This window comes from Cupressus sempervirens, chromosome 10, assembly GCF_028749045.1.
Source record: "Cupressus sempervirens isolate cs-2001-9-10 chromosome 10, ASM2874904v1, whole genome shotgun sequence".
Lineage (NCBI taxonomy): Eukaryota > Viridiplantae > Streptophyta > Pinopsida > Cupressales > Cupressaceae > Cupressus > Cupressus sempervirens.
The window spans coordinates 324,601,592-324,618,893 of record NC_143127.1 but is presented as its reverse complement, the minus strand read 5'-3'; the positions used below and the strand labels follow the sequence as shown (position 1 = coordinate 324,618,893).

Here is a 17,302-nt window from a genome sequence, read left to right as displayed (position 1 = left end):
TTCATTCAAGAACCTAAGAGAAGTCTCAGCATTGGCAAGAAAAATAAGAAGGCTTAAGGGTATGGATTCTTGAAGGGTGAACAAGTTGTTAGAGTTGAAGTGTGTGGAAGCCAATTAGAATGGAGGAGTGAAAAAAGAGATCTTTAACCTACAAGTGTGTTGTAAGTTGTTATTAGATCAAGCCTTACTATTACTTTCTAGTCATTGTATCAGTCTAGGGTAAATCCTTTGCATTAAAGTTGACCTAACTTTCATTTGTAAATCCTTTAATTGGGTGACATTCTAAGTGAATAATCAAAAGTCCTTTAACAATGCTCACTCCTAATAAGGTGATTGAAATCCTTTAACTAGGTTACATTTAATAGTGTGCATTATAAACTTTAACATGGTTGGCCTTTCGCAGGGCATCACTTCAAAAGACTGAGAATGAGTAGCATGAATTATTGGTTATTTTTCTCAAATTTGGTTTCCATGTTAAATCATTGTCTAATATGTGTTATTGAATCTATTATATTTTATGTTTACATTTCTGCAAAGTTGATTTGACAATAACCTATAATTTTAAGTGAATGTATGATCTAATGGATGCATGGATGATAAAAATGTTTTAAGGAGATGATTTCACTGAGTTGTGAAAAGTTTTAATTATACATTTGAACCTTGGATAACTAATTCAGCCCCCCCCACCCCCCCATTCTAAATAATTCCAACAACATCCAAATTTAAATAATAAATAAGATGAATTAAAAACACATAAATAGAATAAGAAGGCATAAATATTTAACATGTCTCGTCAAATCTAGGGCTAAATATACTAAACTAATAGTCCAATATTTTTATTTTGTAAATCAAATTGATTAGAATCTCCATTCCCTTAAAAGTCAATATTTTTGTAAAAGGCTACTAATTTTTTTAATGAAAATCCCTAACCCTTAGTTATTTTCACAATACCTATGTTTTCAATTAAGGATTGAAATAGGTTTTTACAGGGCTCCTGAAACTTCAACAATTGATACAAAATAAAAGTCATTGATGTGGCAACATGAAATAGTGCTTTTGTGAAACCAACATCCCAAAATAGTAACAACTAACAAATTCAACCAACACCTAGGTAGAAGCAAGGAGTTGGGTCTCAATTCTAGAGAACTCTGCAAATATAGATCGTGCCCCAATATAGAATTTTTGAAAAGTAAAAAATGGGTAGCCATTTTTTAAAAGTACGAGTACCTATTGTTTACTTTTAAAAAAGGGGTACCCATTTCTAATAATTTAAAATTTTATTTTTTGGGGGGGATTTTCAAATAATGGGTGCCCGTTTCTTACAACATTAGGTAGGATTTTTTTCTTGTGACTTGGATTTTGGTTCAGGATAGGCTTAGTGAGACCAAGCTTATGCCTTGACCTCTCAAGATTTGGCTAAGGAATTGAACTGACAAATTCACACCTTGCTATGATTTTTAGAGGGTCTTCCTGATCAAATTTTTTTATGAAATAAAAACCCATTAGAGCTTTCACAGTCCTAATTTTAGAAATATAAATTTTATAGTGCTTTGATTTTATTTACTATTTTTGCATTATTTTTTAATGAGAGGTGGTACCTAAATGTAAAATAGTGAATTTCACTAAAAAATTTATAACATTTTTATTTTAAATTTTGTCTTAAATTATTTTATATGTCATCAATTTGCATGCAATTCTTTTGAGGTTGATTTTTTTTTCTTTAAAGTGAAATTTTGATCAAATTATGACATCTGTACATCAGAGGTTTTAAAATTTAACTTTATAGCTAATTAATAATTAATAATAAAAAATTTCTAAAATAAAAAATTAAGGAAAAATATTGTCATCAATCTTAGCTATATTAGGTAACTCCATTTAAAGGGATTTATGAAAATTCATTTATTTGTGTCAAATTATGGTCTTCATACATGAGTGTGGTATGATCCTAAAATAGGCATTTTGAAAAGGTTGTTTTTAATGATCCATACCAAGAACAAAATCTATCATATAGGTACACAAATAAATTACATATTCAAAAACTACATTTCAAACATTAATTTTTTTAAATTTTTGAAGTTTTTTTATATTCAATCTCTAAATGCCTCAAATTTTAACATCAATTGACTAGAAATTTCAAAAATAGGAAAAACACTTCCACTTTTTGCCCAAAAGTGAGACCCAACTTCTTGCAATTACCCACCTAACCAACAAGAAGAAAATAAACTAAAATAGGACACACAACAAAAATACAAGACACTAAAAAATAATAGGAACCTACACAACAAACATTATGCTAGATCCAAGACCAACTCCTTCAAAAACTTGATTTTGTTGATGGATGCCTTGAAGTCCTTATTTAGCTCCATGGTCTTTGCCTTTAATTTCCTTGTTCTCATTCTTGTTCTTTTCATATTCCTTCAGTAGTCCTTTTCATACTCTCAGCCCTCAAAATACTTATGTTAGTTACTAAAATGGCATTAGAATATGAGAGGAAATTATGCTGACAAAAGAGGGGTTAAACTATGTCACTAAAAAGTTGGAAGAAATGAACATCTATGTCTCATTGGGCTCCATATAAAAATAAAATTCAATATCAATTTTGATGTCTTTCTTAAATAATGATATGGAGGGGTTCTAAGACACCTTGATAATTTAGGCCTAATATTTTCCTTTACTAATGAAGTGTTTGAAGAATACTTTTTTAATAAGATTCTTTTTAGTTTGGAAGTAAAATGCAAGTTCATTCAAGGTTATATGGTGTGGAAGGAGTGAGTATTATAGGAGGAAACCATAGTCGACAAAATTGTAGGAACTCATTCAATAGTTCAGAGGTTTGTTGATAACTTGATAGGAGTGTTGGGATCTTGAGAAGCACTATGACCACGAGGAGGGTTAGGAGAAACTCTAGGATCTTTATATTAAAGAAGGAGATAAGGTGGAGAGGAGGCGAGGAGATAATTATATGGTGTAAATATATTATTTTATCTTAATATTGAAGAGGGTCATGTAAGAGGGCATGGAAGGGATAATTTCCTCTTTATTTGTATTGGGATCATGAGATTGATTTAAAAATAAATAAATTTATTGATACATAAGGGAAGCTATAAAATGGAGTGGAATATTATTTTCTTCTTGATTTAAAAGGGAACATAAGATGGAATATAGTAATTGAGTAGATCTTCATACGAAGTGGGATCATTAGCTTGAGGGAAGGGCTGAAAGTGTCTTGATTACCAAAAAGGGTTATGACATTGGTTACTATCATGAGAGGGAATGGAGGGGAGTTCTTGATGTTTTTTAGGGAGGGGATAATGACATTAATTAAGATCATGAGATATTGTGGAAGGAATAATTACTTCTTCTTTTTATCTAAATCCTTAAAATCAATCATTTTGTTAATACTTCCTACCTCTAGGGAAAAGTAATTGTCATTAAATAATAAATGTTGCTAAATTTGATTCAAAATCTTGTTCAATTAACCACTCTTCCATTTCCAAGCATTATTCTTTATAAATGTGAGGCAAGGGAGTTTGTCTAGGAATATGTCATTCAAAATGGTTGACAAAGTTAAAAAATTTTTAAAAAAAAAATTAAAAGTTAGAAAAAATTGAATATCATGAAAAGAAATGATCAACATTAGTTGAAGAATTAAGAGTGATGCTCTTACATCATTTTATGAGCCATTTGTGACTGAAAATCAAATTGATTTTATCATGTATCATCACCATATATAGTTAGTAGAAACAAAATAAATATAATTATAGCTACTATGAGAAAATTAAATATTAGGTAAAATATTATATTGTTGAAAGTATATAAAAAGTGACTTTTCATAACTAACAAAACAGTATATACACATGATTGCATTATATAAAAAGGAAAGACATCTTACATGATGAACCGGATGATATATATTGAATGTTAAGAAACACACAGGCACGTGTGATGTTTATATCAATAAATATGACATACTGTGTGGACCATTGTATATTAAAAAACCTATAATCTCTCAACTTGGTAATCACTCAATTATTGGATGTGTGGGCCATTGTATATTAAAAAACCTATAATCTCTCAACTTGATAATCACTCAATTATTGGATCCTTATCACTTCCAACCGGACCATGTGAATATTGATGAGACCGATGAGTTTGAAGGTTATCCCACCTGGTTTCCACTTTGAGTAATCGCTGAATGCCAAAGAATATCTATTATCTATTTTGTCTGTACGCAGATTCATGACTGGCGCTCTCTTTAACACCACAGAAGAATTAAACAAGTCTGAATGTTTACGCAACTCCGGAATCTTGGTGGGCTGAACGTCTACTTATAATGAGACAGAAGTTAGTGTTGACATGCTCAAAAGATTCATATGAAAAATGGCCCATATCTTAATTCTAGCGAAGAGACGTTCCTCAATGAAAAACTCGAAAGCCTAAATCTTTTCATTCAATGATAAAAATAATTAGATGACCTGATATCTTTTCGGTTTTTGTATTTCCATTAATGAGGATAGCCTTACCCTTCTCAGCAGACCAGGTAAAGTTAGTCGCCTTCAATAGTAATAATTGTAATTAAGGATAACGTTCCCGATTATTTAGAGACAATTATAAATTCTTATTTCTATTTCTATAATGTGAAATAGTAATGATTATTTAATTTTTATTTGTAAAAATTGGTTTGGATTGATTAACATAATATAATGAAGTTAGGCTATGTTTGTTTGTCAGAATTGAACTGTACTTTTAAAATTTTACAGTTTTGATGTACCAAATCTGAATTAGAAATTGAATTTTGGGACAGGCTAATCTCAGACAAGATGTACTTAAGACAAAATAAAATCAAATTTGGTATTTCCAATTTTGACCCAAAATAAGAATTTGGTGATTCCACTCTAGAAGTGAAATTAGAATTGGTGATTCCAATTTCCATTTCCCTTTTTCATATTTCATAAAGTTTTCAGGTTTGAGAAAATAGCTCATTGTTTCTGACTGTCAACTGAAAAAAATCTTGACGTATTGAAGGTCATAACATTTGGTTGGATACAACGAGACCTCATTTATGATTTGAATGATTCCAAGGGCTTGGTCATCCATGCACACTTTAGTGTAGTTCATTGCGATGCTGCAGAAGGCTTTCTTTGTTGGCTCACACATTCACTTCAAAACATCGTACATCTGCTCAAAATGCCCTGCATTGCCCTAACGATAAATATGTAATTCGCAAATTGAAGGATGAGAAATACACCCTTTTTAATTATGGACTTGTGAAGGATTGTGGAGGCCTTCAAGGTGTCCTCCTCTTTTTTTCAAAGAGTGGTACAACTTAAGTGAAGTGTAGTTTTTGGGAAACTAATGAACTACATTGCTATTTGAATTTGGTGATGAGGATGATTGTGGCCTGAATTTGCATCTACAAAAAGATGGGGACACTTTCAAGGGTTTTGATTGCAAATTTTGAGGAGCAAGATGTGGTGTAATCGATGAATAAGTAAATGGCAGGATGGTAGTAGTCTTTATACTTCCTTCTATAGACTATCTACTATAAATTGCACTTTAGTATGCAATGCGTTCCCCAAAAATGTATGGGAGTTCAACTAACTATTTATTCCTTTGTTCTTCTCTCCCTTTCATCTTTTCTAAATCTCCGCATCTCTCTATCAATCTATCTCAACATCTATATCTCTTCTTATCTCATTCTCTCTTGTTTACATATTAATATATTTCATCCCCTTCTCTCTCTACTCTCTCTCTCTCTCTCTCTCTCTCTCTCACACACACACACACATCACTTCCTATCTCTCTCTTCATTTTTTAGCTCCCCTTCTCTTTTTTTCCTTTATGTATCCTCTATATATAATTATCTCTACCATCTCTATTCACCCCTCTCTTTTTTCTTTATAAATCTATTTTCTTCTCTATATATCTCTCTCATCCATATCAATCTCCAACTCTATCCTTGTCTTCATCCCCACCTCTATCTCCTAACTACCTTCTTCATCACTCTTTCTACCTCTATATTTGTCTCTCTCTATTTCTTTATGTTCCTCTTTCTCTCCTGCTCTATATTTCAAACATAACATATATTATTATATTTCAATATGTTGTTATATTTTAATAGCATTAACTTCCATATATAATTTATATACTAAATCTCCACCCTTAACATCTCTACATGAGAAATTCACAAGCTTCCATACAAGCATCCAAGAACAATAATTTTCATCCAGATTCCACATATACTGTGCAATGGTTTCATCACTCTCCAACATTACTCTACAAAGATATTTGCTATCTCTAACCTTCCCTTGTGTGAGTATGGAAACTATCATATTGGTGATCTTTACCAAATGTAAGAGCCCACTCCTATCAAATTTAAATTATCCTTCTTTTTTTTTTTGATGAATAGTCATTTTCAATTAATAAAATTTACTAAGATTACAATTCACAAAAAAGGGGCTGGGGGATACAAGATCACCTCGTGAATGAGTTCACACGGCCGAAGCTGGAAAAAACAACATGGCCTCAGCTAGAAACTATTCAATATTCATCAAAAAAAATTTTTATCAACCTCAGGCTGCCAAGGCAGCACCAGCAGAGGGAGGATCGTCTTTATCAGGAAATCCCCACGCATCAGTGAGATTGTGGGGTAGACTGGGAACAATCTAGCCGTCAACAGCATCATCAAGATCTGGGGTAGTCGCAGTCTCCACATCCTTCTTATCTGGCTGCAAAGGAGAAATTGCCAAGGCTAGCCGAGGAAAGTTGCCAGAGTACGCCCATCTAGGGGGAGGAGCTGGGGACCAGCCAAAACCACCATGTGGTGGGGAAGCGGAGTGGCACCTCCAACTGCCATGTCCACCACTAGGAGAGTGGTGGCGGGGACCTTAGGACTGCAGTGTGTGTGAATGGTGGCCAGAAGACTGGCGTTGGAAACGGTGACCGTGAGACAAAGAGGCATCGACCGAGGCATCTAGAGGCACTCTAGCAATGGTGCATGGAGCAATGCCCCAATGATTTAACAATTCCTATAAGTGCGCAACTTCTAGGGCAACTTTATTAGCTTGCACCTGTATCTGCATAATGACATTGTTACAAATGCATGCCTTAGTGTACATTGCAATGTTAACATCCAAAAAACTATGAGTGAATAAAACTGCATTCCTATCTTTCCACAGAGAAAACAAAATTTCCATCCTAAAGGTATGCCAAATCTGGGAGAACTTCTAAGGAATTTTGGGGGAATCACCTAGCAGGATCATGTACCATGAAAAAGGTTCGGGCCTGAAAGGCTTGAAAAAATGATGAATCCAGTGCCAATAATTTTGAGCATGCTTGCAAAACCAAAAAATATGCAAAAAGGACTCAGGTTGACCACAGAAGGGGCATCTAGGATCAGGAACCCCAATGTGCTTGAGCTAAGGCCCCAGGGGAAGACCTTGGAAGGCAAGGCACCAAGCAAAGTGGGCAATCTTAGGTTTTGTAATGGCACTCCAAATGGTGTCGAAACATTTTCTCCATTGACACAGCGAAGATTGCAAATGCCACCATTGATTAAGTGTGCCCACCATTGAAAGGTGGGGCAAAAGCCATCTGTACCCCATATTGGGCTTATAATTGGTAAATGGAGTGGCAGGATACCACTTCCAATCATGCCACCAAGGATGAACAGACTGAATCCCAACTTTATGAACTAAGTGCACAGGGATGGAAGACAACAGAAGGTCATAAGTCTGGCGATCGGAACTAACAAGGTGGTACTGAACTTGCATATCCTCCCATGACCTGAAATTCATGGTGACTCTTGAAACAATATCCTTGGTGTTGCGGATGCCACGTTTAAAGAAACGCAGAGCACTGGCACCTTGAGTCTTGGCAAGAGTACCCTGGATGGCAAACAGGGGAGACCACCAAATGTTCTGTTGATTTAAGGATAGCCCATTAGGAAACTCATCACCAGCCCAACGAAGCCAAGGTTTAACAGCTTCTTAGGCTTTCCAAATGCTCTTTATAACAAAAGAGCCCTGTATGACCACTGGTTCACGCATAGTGAGAAGGGTCTGAAAACCAATCCCCTTCCACGTTAGTCTGTTAATAGGGAAACTGAAATAAATGCAATGCCTTACTAGTATCTTCCAGGTTTCATCTCCATAAATGGCTCTGATAATCCATTTAGCACCGAGGGCAAGGCCCTGCTTTCGAGTGGAAAGTAGGCCGAGACCCCCAGATTCCCTTGGGAGACACAGAAATCCCAAGCAACTCTATGAAAACCATGATGGTTAGAAGCAGAGGCCCAAAGAAAATCTCTAAGAAAACGTTCTAGTTTGAGATAGGAAGCTTTAGAGGGAGCCCAACAAGAAGAATAGTACACGTGGGTGGCAGCCAGAATCTTAGAACAAATCTGGAATTTACCAGCAAGAGAAAGCGGCTTACTGATCCAATAATCAAGCTTTTTGCTAATCTTTGCAAGCACAACATTCCAAAGTTCCATAGGGGAAGCCTAGAAAGCAAAGGGAATGCCAAGAAAGTGGAAGATTTCTCTATGAGTAACCCATTTCCATTGAAACTAGCTGAGCCAAGGTGGAGCTGGCAAGAAAGACTGGTGGTAACAGAGCGTTTTATCCCATTGAATGGTAGAGCCAGAGGCTTGACAAAAAGTGTCCAGACAATTTAAAGCATTTTTGATGTTTTCTTCATCATCAAGAAGAGTAAGAAAAGAATCTTCAGTAAAATGACCATTGACTAACTGGGAGGAAGAATTAGGCAAGGAAATGCCACGGACTAGTCGTGAAGACACAGAGTGAGCAAGTAAATAACCAAAACCTTCAGTAGCAAGGACATAAAGTATTGGAGCTAGTGGACAACCTTGCCTAATTGAGTGAAAAAGTCCAAAAGCTTCAGATTGCGAATTATTGAAGGTGATGCAAGCATTAGCATCATCAAAGAGCATCTCCATGGACTGAAGGAAATTGGGACCAAAACCTAGAGCCTAAAGTATAGCCAAAATGAAAGGCCATTCAATGCGATCATAGACTTTAGCAAAATCTATCTTTAAAAGGATAGCCTACTGCTTGGACTTACGGGCCCATTCCATACCTTCCCAGATAGCAATGATGTTGTCAAGAATATATCTGGATTTGATGAAGCCAGTTTGTTCAGGCCGCACAATTAAAGGTAGCATATGGCAGATTTTGAGAGAGAGCACCTTGGCAATGATCTTATAAGACACATTCAGGAGGGTGATGGGCCTCCAGTTGCATATGTCCACAGGATCACTAGCTTTAGGTATGAATTTAATATGGCCTTTATTTATGATTGTTCCTAAGATTTTAGAATGATATGCTTCAAGATAGACTTTGTGCAGATCAGGACCAATTTGCTCCCAAAGATGTTTGTAAAATTCATAGGGAAATCCATCACACCCAAGGGATTTTTCATCTGCCATGGAGTAAACTTCCTCTTTAAGGTCTCGGAGGGAAAGAAGGATCTCATAGAAAGCGCGTTGCTCAACCAAAAGGCGGTTTGGAGTAACATCGATACACTTTCTGAGAGCCTCCTCCTGAGCAACCAAATTTCCCTGCGAAGCAAAAATGTTCTCATAGTGAAGAACAAATGCTTGTAGGATGTCGGGCAGACTGGAAAGAACATCAGTTCCCTATTTTATCTTTTTAATCCCAACATTGGTATGATGAGCTCGGAGAGCCTGGAAGAACTCCTTCGAGGCTTTGTTGCCAACCTCCAACTAGTGGAGATGGGCTTTGATTTGGGCTCCTCGGGCAACATAGTTATCAGCAATTTGCTTATCATGGCGAAGCTTGGCAAGCTGAATTTGTAAATCCACATCAAAGGGGTTGAAGGTGAGAGCTTCAGAGGCTTTTTTGAGGGCAAGGGTGTTGGCTTCATAAGACCATTTTCTGAAGATTGCCAGCTGATGCCCGTAGATGTGCAAAAAATGAGCAGTTCTGGTAATGGCATCATTCCACCATTGAATCCAACCTTGATGGGAATGCGGACATGGCTCCAAATTCCAGACACGTTGGATGTGGGAGATGGTGGAAGCATGCAACAACACAGACGTGTTGAGGAAGAATTGAGACTTGGCCACCTTGGGGACAACTGTTTGCCAAGAAATGCCAAAATAAATGGGATAGTGGTCTGACAACGTCACATCTGTCAGGGGAATGACATGTAAATCACGATCTTCAGAGAAGGAGAAAAAAGATTGCGCCGAGATCATAGCACAATCAAGACGTTTCAAAATGCGATCAGGACTGGCTCAAAAATTGGACCAAGTGTGCCAAGCCCCACGACCATGGCAGCGGTTTGTATTGGGATAAAAAAGGCCCAATTTATTTCGCATGTAAAACCAGGCTTCTCTTTCCCCAACTATCCAACGGAAAGGCAGAATGCCATCTTTGTTAGAGGCCACTTCAACCATATTGAAGTCCCCACAGAGGACCCAAGTAGTTGGCGGCAAGTTGTCAGCAAGCCAAACTTATATAATAAAACCTTCACTATTTGATTTTCTATCAATCCAATTAGACCTTGAAGGCTCCCCCACTCATTCCATGTGATAAAGAACCAAATCACAATCTCCTTGCAAAGAATGGTTGAATTTTCATAATGAAATTTTTGTGTATGAAGCCCTGGATCTGTAGGATCCTTCATCTCCCTACTAAATCTAAGTAAACAATGCTCACAGAAATGACATGACATTTTATTATTTCTTCCCTTGTGTTCATCAATCTATATGATCTATGGTTCAAATAAAGTTTAGAATATATTTGTAATATTCAATGAGAAACAATTTGATTTTTTATTGTTTGGGAATGTGGGATAATTTATTATATCAGTTGTGAGTCACATTTAATTTTTGAGTCATGCTTACAAATTTTAGGAATGTTATTTAAGAGTTCTATCGTATCCATTATAAAGTATATTATATCATATGATCTACACATAACAATCTAATAGTTTGATGAAAGTTGTACAATTTTGACGATGTGTTTTATTTGGACACATTTCATTTTAAAAACCTTTCAATATGTCAAGTGAGTTTCATTGGCATGTTATACTTTTGATTTGACGGTTTTCAAATTTATAATTTTTAAGCATATCAACTAAAATTTCATAAAATCTGTAGAAAAGTATATGTTAAATATGATCATGTTTCATGTAAAAAAAATTCATATATATGAAGATGATAAGAGATAGAGAGACATGGAGAGAAATATAGAAGAAGATGGAGGTGGAGGTGCAAGCAGAGATAAAAATAGAAATGAACACACAAAGGGAGGGATGGAAGTAAATAGAAAGAGAGAGAAATAGAGATATAGATGGGGAAAGATAAAGATGCATTTAATGAGAGATGAGTAGGCATGGAGATCTATAGAGATAGCGGTAATAAGTGTTATTTATCTTTTTCTAGACATTTCTCTCCCATCTCTACTTTTATTTTTGTTTTTATTTTTAGTAGAGTATACTAAATGTGAAGTCAAAATATATCAAAATACACACATTTATAAAAATGTACAAAGATAGAGATAATAAGTGTTATATGTGTCTTTCTAGATATCTCTCTCCCCTTTTCTACCTCTATTTCTCTTTGTATTTCAATAGAGTAGAGTAAATGAAAGTCAATAAATGTCAAATACACACATTATAAAACTAATAATTTGTAAAAAATTAAGAATAAATAAGTCCAAAGGGTTTAGCTTGGTTGAAGCAATGAGTTCCAATTATGGAGACTAGTTCAAATCTCATGAGAGACATCTTTTTGGAATTTGAAGTTGTGAATTTTGGTCTTCTAATCGGTATTTCTAGTGTGAAGATCAAATACAATAATTTAAACTTAACTAAGTACAAATACATTTCATAGAGATGAGCCAAATTTCCTAATATTGTATACATTATGAAGAACTATTAGAATATTTTCTAAGTTGTAACTATATGCATTACAATATACTATAATGACAATGTACTAAGCTTTTAATATTTTCTATAATTCATTATTTATTTAAAGTTGAGTTTTTCTGAACATTAAATAATTATTTTGTATTCTAAATTGATAAAACTTAACAATTAACTATTTAGTAAAAGATTTTAGAAATAAAACATCTCCTCCATGAGACGGCTTAAACATTAGACACAAAGCTTAATTCCAACATAAAAGTGTTAAATAGTCAAAGTTGACTTATTTTTTTGAAACTTAATTTTCTCCTTAATAGATAATGTTTAAGGATAACCTCTCATCCATCAAAGCCAATCCATAGTGAAGGGAAGAAAAAACAATGGGCTCACAAACACTAAAATGTAAAAAGTGGAAATCTAAATGCAAACAAGTTCCTCAAATGCCTGTGGCCGACATGTTTAAATACACTTTGCTGAGAAGAAATGAGGATTTGTATATGCAAAAAAACACAACTTAAGGTACCAATGCCCTTCCAACCGTCTTCAAACTGTAACATATCCAAATATTCAAACTTAACAGCGTGCCATCGGCCCCTCCTCCGAACTCTGATTATTTGAATTCCGCTAATCTTTACAAATGGAGGCGTCTGGACTTTCCACATGCCTTTGCCAATCCTGTACAAAACTCATTCTATCCAGATGCTTCATCGCTCTGATTTTCTACACAAGCCCTCTTTCTGGACAATCACGATTGCTACTGAACATTTCCGCGAGACAACACATCTTCACTAGGAACAGCCAAGTGTCCAATCGAATCGATCTATGATTTAAAATGCTTCAATGGTAGTTTTTCTCTCTCTACAAATTTCCACCGTCGGATGGATATTTTAACTCGTTCTCCTCAAATAAGAAAACGCCTTTGGTGTAATAAGATTTGTTGCTCCCGAGTTTTTGCACTCTAGGCTCTAACAACTAGGTGCATGCTTAATACAGCGACATAATGGATAAGAGATTAATTTCAAACTTAAATTCCAAATCTAAATCAAACTTGAATTATAATTTTGCAGAACCCAACAACAAATTGTAGGTGAATTAAATGGGTTCATTGATTTACAAATCTAGAATCTGACATGTTCTAGATAGTGTGAAAAAATCAAACTATTGCAGTCATTGATTATTAATCTCCTATCACAAATGATTATTAAACTGCTGAAAATAAATTCCCAGCCAATATCGAAAAATAACACAACTGCAACTTCACTTAAAATACGGAAAGAAATACGCAACAGAATCAACACAATATTTTCGGACAAATTGTCCCTGGAAAAACCCCTAAGGGAAAACCAGTTCTACAGATGAGAAATTATATTAAACTTCAGCAAATCAAGAGATACAAAATTCCTTGCCTCACACTGGCAGAACTCCGACAACTTCCTAATTTCTCTCGCTGATATTTCTCACTGCTATCCCTGCGCTAACACTGCGCCCTTGCTAACACTGCAAGACTGTTTGCTAACACTGCAAACTCCTTCTCAAAAACGCTTCTTCCTTCGTGCCCTTGCTAACACTGCAAGACTGTTTGCTAACACTGCAAACTGCTTCACGAAAGCTTCTTCTCTTGCTAACACTGCAAGACTGTTTTTCCAAAAGCTTTCTGCCTTACTTTCCAAATGCCCCCTAGACCCCTTTTTATACTACTCTCGTTGGTAAACCAACGACCGAGATTAAAACAAATCAACGGCTGAGATTAAGACAACTCAACAGCCAATAATAGAATTGGTTGCGAGGTGTCCAAAAGGGAATCTCTAAAATTAGTAAATAATAACCATTTACTAATTTTTGGCAAGTGGACAAACAACTGTCCAAACCACCCATAAATACAACCGCTATTCATAGATAAGGACGAACAGCTGTCCAAGCTACCCATAAATAGTGCTGCTATTTCCGGGTCAGAAATAACAGCTGTCCAACTAACAATAATTAACACTCCCTCTTAGCGAGGAAGCTGTTCTGCATGACACCCATCTTATCTCTGAAGAAGATAAATTTGGCCTTTCCCAAAGCCTTCATCAGAATGTCTGCTACCTGCTCATCTGTAGGTATGTATTGTAGTCGAACAACTTTCTTCAATCTGCACACGTGGGTCTCTTTGCTGTGTGCTACAAAGCCTTCTGGTTGTTCTATGTATACCTCCTCCTTCAACTCACCATTGAGGAATGCTGTCTTGACATCCATTTGATGGATCTGCCATCCCATCTGTGCTGCAAGTGAGATTATAGCTCGTATAGAAGTATACCTGGCAACTGGAGCAAATGTCTCCTCATAGTCTATTCCCTCCTTCTGAGAGAACCCCTTTGCCACAAACCTAGCCTTGTATTTCTCGATGCTACCATCTGCACCGTGCTTTATCTTATAGATCCAGCGTGATCCAACTACAGCCCTATCTGTTGGTCTAGGTACTACCTCCCACACATCATTCTGCATTATTGAAGAATATTCCTCAACCATAGCATCTCGCCATACCTGATGTTCTGCAGCTTCCTGATAGCTAGAAGGCTCACTATCTACCAACTGACTAACATAGTCATTGAACTTTGCTGGTTGTCTTCGCTGTCTAGTACTCTTCCTAGGAGCTCCCACAAACTCCTGAGTATCCCTTTGTGCACAATCTCTGATGAAGTGATATCTGATATCTATATGTTTAGACCTATCATGAAACACTGGATTTTCAGACAACTTGATGCAACTCTGATTGTCACAATGTATCACAGTAGTCTCAACCTTCTGACCAAACAAGGCTACTAACAACTTTCGAAACCATATAGCTTCACATGTCGCCATGCTAGCTGCTATGTATTCTGCTTCTGCTGAACTTAGAGCCACAGACTTCTGCTTCCTGCTGAACCAAGATACAACTCCTGATCCCAAGCTGAAACGACACCCTGAAGTGCTCCTTTTGTCTGTTGTACTTCCTGCCCAATCTGCGTCAGTATAGCCTATCAACCTGATACCTTCACCTCGAACATATCTGATCCCATACTCGACTGTACCACACAAGTAACGTAGCACATGCTTAGCCGCTATCCAATGCATTCTCTTTGGTTCAACCATGAACTGACTAAGAGAGTTTACTGCAAATGCTATATCTGGTCTAGTGTTGACCAAATACATAAGCGAACCAATCAACTGTCTATATAAAGTGGGATCTACATCTTTCTCCTTAGATGTATCGTCATGCTTTGTGCTCACATCCGGAACACCTGTCACTGTCTCACGAAGCAATCTAAGTGCTCCATGATGAATATGGCCCAACCTCCTATGCCATAGCTCTCCAAGATCTCTAGGATTATTGTTGCTCATAAGTGCCTTAGGAGTATCAAACTGCAATCTATAAAGGCGACCACTCCTAACTCCAATAGTTATGGGTGATTTCCAATCCTTGTGCTTAATCAACACATGTGTCCCTCTAAAGAGTACATTATACCCCCTATCCTGAAGAACAGATACAGAAATCAAATTCATACCTAAGCCCGGCACATATAACACATCATGAAGAGGAATTATCTTTCCATTCTCCCTCTGAAACTGAACAGTCCCTTTCCCAACAGGGTTGAGTTTGGACAAGTTTCCCATAGAAATCTGGATGTTGGTGTCCTCCTCCTTGTAACTGGAGAAGTACTCTCTAACTCCTGTCATATGAAATGATGCCCCACTATCTATATACCAAACACACTGTAAGGTTGAGCTAACCATACAAGCTATGAGTGCAAACTCATCTTCCATTCTGCCGGAGAGTTCTTCTGCACTTGCTGAAGCTGCCACCTGCTTCTTACCCTTTTTCCTCTCTGGGCAATCACTGACATAGTGGCCAAACTCGTGACATCCAAAGCACTTAACCTTAGAAAGGTCCTTCTTCTTCTTTTCACTTTGTGAATTTGATCCTTTGCTAGATCCCTTCTTTGCTTTCCCTTTACCCGCTAGGGCAACGTTCTCTTGTTCCACCTCATTTTTCTGACTCTTGTTGGCCCCATTGACAAGACTTAGTCTAAACTCCTCCTGAGTGAAATCAGTCCATAGTCAATCCCAACTCGGTAAAGTATCTCGTCCACTGACAACTTGAACAAAGACACTCCATTGTTTAGTAAACCCATTTAGGGCTATTCTCACTAGCTCATCATCACTAGGGCTATCTCCAACAGCTGCTAACTCATCCTTGACAAGTCTGAGCCTGGTGAGGTAACTTGTGACGTCTTCTCCCTGATTCATCCGGGTATTCTTTAGCTTCTCTCTGAGAATCAACTTCCTGTTAGTGGTAGCATTCTGGTACAGATTTAGAATGGCGTCCCACATCTTCTTTGCTGTATCTAGCTCCGAGATATGTGGAACAATATGATCCTTGACACCATCAAGGATAATCCTCCTCGCTTTGGCATCGTCCTTCCTATATGCTGCAAGCTGTGTTGCATCCGTTGGTACAGGTACACCACTGGTAGCATAATCCTTGATACCATTATCTTCCAACAATAAAGAAATTCTGGCCTTCCAGACACCAAAATTTGAGGCACCATCCAATCTATCTTGATCTCTCAAACCAGCTGAAGCCATCTCAAGGGTTTAAAGCAATAATAAATCTAAAGAGATCAAAATTTCTTTCCTAGGGCAAAACTCTTCTACCCTTAACAATGCTCTGATACCATGTGAAAAATCAAACTATTGTAGTCACTGATTATTAATCTCCTATCACAAATGATTATTAAACTGCTGAAAATAAATTCCCAGCTAATATCGAAAAATAACACAACTGCAACTTCACTTAAAATACGGAAAGAAATACGCAACAGAATCAACACAATATTTTTGGACAAATTGTCCCTAGAAAAACCCCTAAGGGAAAACCAGTTCTACAGATGAGAAATTATATTAAACTTCAGCAAATCAATAGATACAAAATTCCTTGCCTCACACTGGCAGAACTCCGACAACCTCCTAATTTCTCCCGCTGATATTTCTCACTGCTATCCCTGCGCTAACACTGTGCCCTTGCTAACACTGCAAGACTGTTTGCTAACACTGCAAACTCCTTCTCAAAAATGCTTCTTCCTTCATGCCCCTTCTAACACTGCAAGACTGTTTGCTAACACTGCAAACTGCTTCACGAAAGCTTCTTCTCTTGCTAACACTGCAAGACTGTTTCTCCAAAAGCTTCCTGCCTTACTTTCCAAATGCCCCCTAGACCCCTTTTTATACTACTCTCGTTGGTAAACCAACGACCGAGATTAAAACAAATCAACTGCTGAGATTAAGACAACTCAACAGCCAATAATAGAATTGGTTGCGAGGTGTCCAAAAGGGAATCTCTAAAATTAGTAAATAATAACCATTTACTAATTTT

The 17,302-nt window shown here is 36.7% G+C and overlaps 1 protein-coding gene across 5 annotated transcripts in view; it reads right to left on the bottom strand.

Moving 5' to 3' along the window:
- The window catches only part of LOC149533928 (UDP-glycosyltransferase 83A1-like), a 289,355-nt gene that overhangs the window by 261,353 nt on the left and 10,700 nt on the right, over positions 1-17,302 (bottom strand). Inside the window, exon 3 of one of the 5 annotated variants that reach the window (XM_089804408.1) lies at positions 4,299-4,324. The exons of the other annotated variants lie outside the window; for them this stretch is intronic. The gene's annotated coding sequence lies outside the window, so the exon portion shown is untranslated. Of the gene's footprint in view, positions 1-4,298; positions 4,325-17,302 lie in introns of those variants that run through there. 5 annotated transcript variants of the gene reach the window in all.